The sequence below is a fragment of the Equus caballus genome, chromosome 24, assembly GCF_041296265.1.
Source record: "Equus caballus isolate H_3958 breed thoroughbred chromosome 24, TB-T2T, whole genome shotgun sequence".
Lineage (NCBI taxonomy): Eukaryota > Metazoa > Chordata > Mammalia > Perissodactyla > Equidae > Equus > Equus caballus.
The window spans coordinates 60,437,685-60,443,961 of record NC_091707.1 but is presented as its reverse complement, the minus strand read 5'-3'; the positions used below and the strand labels follow the sequence as shown (position 1 = coordinate 60,443,961).

At 43.2% G+C, this 6,277-nt stretch overlaps 1 pseudogene; it reads left to right on the top strand.

Annotated features, from left to right (window-relative positions):
- Window positions 1-1,400: 1,400 nt before the first annotated feature.
- On the top strand, window positions 1,401-1,847 carry LOC111770449 (immunoglobulin heavy variable 7-4-1-like; annotated as a pseudogene).
- The last annotated feature ends 4,430 nt before the right edge of the window (window positions 1,848-6,277 follow it).

The following is a 6,277-nucleotide window of genomic DNA, read 5'->3' as shown; positions in this document are numbered from 1 at the left end:
GCTCTGGCAAGGGGAATGGGAGGACTAATCACTGGGAAAGCCACCAAGAACCATCTCCAGGCAGACCCTCCAGGTGTATCCAGGTGCATCCATCATCCATCATCAGGGTTCCACCAGAGCTGCAGATCCAGGAGGAGACAGGATTGCCCACAGGAAAGGAGCAGGCACAGTTCCAGGTAACTGAGCAATGAGTCTGTCTCCAGGATGGATGCGGGACCTTAGGTCCTCAGACAGGTGGACAGAAGGGAAGATGACCATCAGGATGAAACCCTGAGGAAAGAGGTACACGAGTCTGTCCTGCTGACCAGGTGTCCTATGGAGGCTGGAGCATCCTTCACTGAGCTGACCTCGTTCACCTTTGACTGCTGCCCTGCCTGCCAGTTGGTCCTGCAGAACAGCCTCAGGAGAATCAGGGGACAACAGCTCTGCCTCCTCCTCCTCCATTACTCTGGGTTCTCCTCTCCCACAGGTGTTGTGTCTTGAGAGGATCCCCAGCTGCAGGACTGAGAGAGGTCAGGTGGTGACTCTGTCCATGTCTGGCTTCAGCCCCAGCCCCAAAGTCACAGTCCTGGTGATGTCCACAGTTTCCTGGCAGAATCATCCTGAAGCCTGGCACAATCATTTAAACCAGGACAAGAGACACTGAGAGGGAAATGCCCCGTGAGCCCAGACAGGACCATCCCTGCAGGGTGGAGGCTGGGCTGCAGAGGACACTCAGAACCTCAAGGAACAGGGCTCCAGACCAGGAGCAGGTGCGCAAGGGGCTGGGGAGGGACTTCCTCTTACACTCCCAGTCTCTCTTTTTCAAAAACCAATCAAAATTAGGAGTTGGACAAGGACTGTTATGGTTTCTTTCATTGTTCTCCTCTATTTAGAGAATTTATTTAACTCAAGGCAAGGAAAACCACATACAAAAGGTTTCCAGGACTTGATTATAATGAGAACCTGGAGGATACAGATGATTTTATTAATTCATTGGGCAAATAATTTTGGGAGACACACTTATCCCAGGAATAAGATGTTCAGATGTCAAATCCTAGAACAGGTTCAGGTGGTCTCTGTGCCATTCAAAGGTGGGTTCACAAGGAGGAGCATGTCCTGTCAGGCTTGTTCCTCTGGGGAAGGAACTCTGTTTGCACAGAGTTAAGGGACATGGCAGGGGACACGTATCCTCAAACAAGGATTAAGACTTGTGCCCTCAGCCTCCCCCTGAGAAGTGTCCCTGGGTCATCAATCTTCTCGCAGGTTGGCTTGTATCTTGACTATGAAATATTCTGCCTCATGAATATGGAAATGAGCTGAGGTGTACTAGGTTAAATATGGAGATATCTGTGCCCTGAGAGCATCACCCAACAGCCACTCCCTCCCCTACAGACACCCTGCGAGCACAGCCCCTCAGCATGGACTGGAGCTGGAGCATCCTCTTCTTGGTGGCACTGGCTACAGGTAAGGGGCTCCCCAGTCCCTGGGGTGAGGGAGACACTACGGTCGGTAAAGGGGATTTCATCCACTCCTGTCTTCTCTCCACAGGTGTCCACGCCAAGGTCCAGCTGGTGCAGTCTGGGGCTGAGGTGAAGAAGCCTGGGGAATCCGTGAAGGTTTCCTGCAAGGCTTCTGGATACACCTTCACTGAATATGCTATGAACTGGGTGTGACAGACCCCTGGAAAAGGACTCAAGTGGATGGGATGGATTAACACAAACACTGGGAAGCCCACGTATGCCTCCGGCTTCTCAGAACGATTTGTCTTCTCCATGGACGCCTCTGTCAGCACGGCCTATCTACAGATCAGCAGCCTGAAGTCTGAGGACACAGCCACATATTACTGTGCAAGACTCACAGCGTGATAACCCACATCCTGTGTGTGTCCAAAACGCTGAGGGAGACGGCAGCTGTGCTGGGCTGAGGCAGATTAAGGGACAACGTGCTGCAGCCTTTCTTTGACTTAGGCTTATAAATTCATATGTGAGAAATGAAAAAAACTGCGTTTGTTGATTATCTGTGAAATGTTTTCAATTGCGTGTTGGTAAACCTACTCAGAAGGGAAGGGGGCCAAAGACTCTCAAAACTTTCTGTAGCGTTCTCTAATTTCTGTGATATAAATAGACCATCATGGTGGATTTGAACGTGAAGTCACTGAACACGGAGTCTTCAACGGGCGCTGGCATCTTCTCTTTGGAGCAATAGCAGCTGCTCCCTCTCTTAAGGTCAGAGACGATCGACTGCATTATAGTCTAAGAGTTACAACTGGAAGCAGAATGAAGGATGGAGAAGAACACAAATGGGCTATGATATGCCACTTCCCCCAAATAGTCATTGGAAGTAATTGGCATCCACAGTCATGCATGTGTGTATAGATCCTGCATGGTAGTTCCTATGGCAGCTGTGAAAAATTGCCACAAACTAGGATTTAAAACCCAGATGTATTCTCTCACAGTTTGGGAAGCGAGAAGTGTGAGATCAGTTAAGCTGGGTTTCAATTAAAATGCCAGCGGGGCTGCACTTCTTCCAGAGGCTCCATGGGCCCTTTCCTCTCCTGGAGCTGCATTCACTGCCTTGCAGGCTCATGACACGCTGCTTCATTTAGAACCTGGCAGGGTAGCATCTTACTTCAGCCATCATGCTCTTTCTTCTTTGCAGAATCTCCCTCTGCCTTGCTCTTATAGGGAGAGGGTGATTCTATTTAGCGTCTACACAAAAAAGCCAGGACCATCTCTGCATCTCAAGATCCTTCACATGCTCAGACTTTCAAATTCCCTTTTATCATCTAAGGGATGATGATAAATTCTGGATGATAAATCATATCCACAATTTCTAGAAGTCAACACCTTGATATCCCAGGAGGTATTCTCCAGCCTACAACAGTGTGCCGTCTGAGCCCTAAAGATCCTCGTCCTTTTCTGAGAGACTAGGAGCACTTTTAACTCCTCAGGGAAGTGGTCTTCTCTTTTCTCATCAAGCAGATCATTGCATCCACGACCCAATATGTTGACATGGAACATACGGAACTTCACCCTTGAAAATTCACACACAAACTATATGTTCTCACGTGAGACCAAAGCAGGATCATTGTAAAACTAGGAACAATGATATCTTCACCGGTTGAAACTGGAATGGCCCTCCACGTTTCTCCCCACGCCTTTCTATTTATTAGTTGTCTGGGGAAGAGGACTGTAGCCCCATGAAGGAGAGAAAGGTTATGATGGACGGTGGATGCTGCCCCCTCCATGAAACCCAGCACCTTCTCCTAGGCCTCAGGCGAGACAGAGGAAGTGCTCTCCTACTCAGCATCCTTACATTCTTGTAACATCAGATGAGCTTCTACATGAGAAACAAGCCTCTGCCCATGGGGTCAAATTGTGCCCACCCCTCCCCTTAGCATGACGATATCTTGGGGATGGTTGTTCTTATCCATTGGGAAATGCAATTCTAAGGACCTCCTTATGTCTGGGGGCACTTGTCCTGTGTGTGTATCTCAGCTATTTCAGAAATGTGTGTGAAGAACTATTAGTCTAATGTACCTGTGTCCTTGTGATTCTTATTGTATTAAATGTACTGGCCCAGGTGTATCTGGAGAAGATGATCTAGGAGTGGGGACCCTCACAGTCCCTCTCATTTACCTGCTTAACCTCTGAATTCTTCCTAAAGCTGTCTTCAAAACTTTTCATTTTATTCAGTTTTCTCAATTATATTCTCTTAGTTTTTGCTATGCATAATGAGGATGCTTTCCTCTATTGCGTTGCTTGTAAACTATTCATGCATTTGTTCTTTTTAATTATGTAAGGATTGACACAAAATATTTTAGATGCATTGTCTTATTTTAATATGCTTCTTTCCCAATTATCCTTGGTATAATTTATTTTGTGAATATCTCTGATAATTTAACATACATGGTAATGCACATCATTTTTAGATTTTCCTATTCCTACAATATTTATTTGAAGTTTTTACATGAGTAATAATATATTTAAACTAAAAATACTTTATATTTTAGGTCTAAAATGTGAATTTACTATGTAATTCCATTTACCAAAACAATTTAACTAAATCTAATTTGAGTTATCATTCGGCGTATTGTAATCCATTTTTCCCAATTCTTTTATTATTTTCACAGTCATGTAATCACTAATCCCTCTCATAATAGTGATGTTAAAGGGAAATGATTTTCCTCTACATCAAATATTTACAACTTCCTAACAGTCATCATTTTAAGGTTAACCAATTTCAAATCTATTATGAACTATTTCAGAATTTACTTTGGAAGAATAATTTATTCCATAATTCACTGTTAGAGTTAGAACACAGAATTACATAACAACATTTACACTTCAGTTTATATCTAGAATCCTTCTGTTTGTGGAGATGATTTTGCAAATTATACAGTGTATCTGAGATACATGCCATTTATTTTAAAGACATTTTATGATGGAAAACCCTAGAACTTCATCAATATCCATATCCCCTCCTCTTCCAGGATACACAGCTAATCTTATTTTCCCTAATCCTTTTGTAGTTGAAGCCAGGACCTGTGTTCCAAGCAAGGAATCTCCAGGAATATCTGTGAAGAGAGAGCCGCCTGCTGACTCAGTCACCTGCCCTGTGAATCCCAGAAGAACAAGGAGTGAACCGTTGCGGAATGCAAGCCCTTCCCCTGTTTAGATCTGATTGATACAGAAGCTGGACTACCTAGTAACCCACAAAATGTGTTGGACAAATATGAGTTTATCTTCATAATGAAATAAAATTGGATGACGTGGGAGATCAAGAATTCACACACTAGATCCTGTAATTCATAAGAGTCTTCACACAGGCATTCAGCAATATGGGCTTTCAAAGTCTACTTCTAATTTCTGAGCTGGAGTGCAGACTGTGGATGACCATAGATCTAAAGCAGGAATTTGGGTTTTGAACACCAGCATGTGCAGGTGCAATGATCAAGGGGCTTGCTGCAGGTGCACTGTTTCCTGGTCCTATCCACGTGATTCTGAGGTGATTGCACAAGATCTGATGATGTCCCCAGTATGTGATGAGACTAAACCAGAGTGAGGTTCTGTTGATGGGAATGCAAAATGGCACCCCCACTTTTGAAAACTTTGCCACCTTTTGGAGAGGTTAATCAATAGCTTACCATATGACCAGTCATTTCAATGGTAGGTACATAACTATGTGATGTTAAAACTAATGTTCACTCAAAACATGTACACAGATTTTTATAGGAGGCTTATTTGGATTTACTTCAAAACAGAAGCAGCCAACATTTCTTCCAACAAGGGAATGAATAAACAGTGAAGCACTGTTTACTAATTAAAAGGAGCAAGAACATGGGGGCTAGCTCCATGGCTTAATGCGTAAGTTGAGAGTGCTCCACTTAAGTTCCCAGGTGTAGACCTACACCACTCATTAGCAGCCATGCTGTGGTGGTGGCCCACATTCTAAATACAGGAAGATTAGCACAGATGTTGTCTCAGGGAAAATCTTTCCCAAGCAAAAAGAAGAAGATTGGAAACAGATATCAGCTCAGGGTAAATCTTCTTCAGCCAAACAAACAAACAATAAGAAGAATCAGTATATGCGGGAATATGGATGAATCTCACATACATTGTCCTACATGACAGAAGCTGCTGCCTCAGGCTACACACCGCATTATCACATCTACATGATACCAGGATATGGAATCTACAAAACTAAAACCACAGAAAAGTGATCTGTGTGGGTGAGAAAAGGGCTTGGATAGAAATGAGAATAATGAATTTCCTTGAGTGGGAATGACTCAATTTTCTGATAACTTCATTTTCATAATATTTACAAGATTGTCCTTATCCAAACTCATAGAACCTTAGAGCAAAGTGGGTCAATATGCCCATATTTAGTTAAGTTATACTCTCGCAAAGGTGTAAGTATCTTGCTTATTAAATAACAATTTGAATAAAAGTATGTTCAGGAATACTTCTGTAGTCAACACTATGTATTGTGTTCCCTTTTAGCCAGGTGGTTTTCCAATGACTATGTATACTGACTTACTGGGTAGATAGATACATAGATAGATAGATAGATAGACAGATGTAGATAGATAGACAGATAGATACAAAAATAACTAGATGGAGAGATGATAGGTAGGTAGATAGATTGATAGATAGATATAAGATGGGGAGTAAGGGAGTGAGACAGAAGCAGATTTAGTTAAATTAATAAAAATTACAAGTTCTAATGAGGGACTTGTGGAAGTGAGTGCTGGGAAGAGATGGAAGTTAACATAAGCGGAATGAATTCATGATAA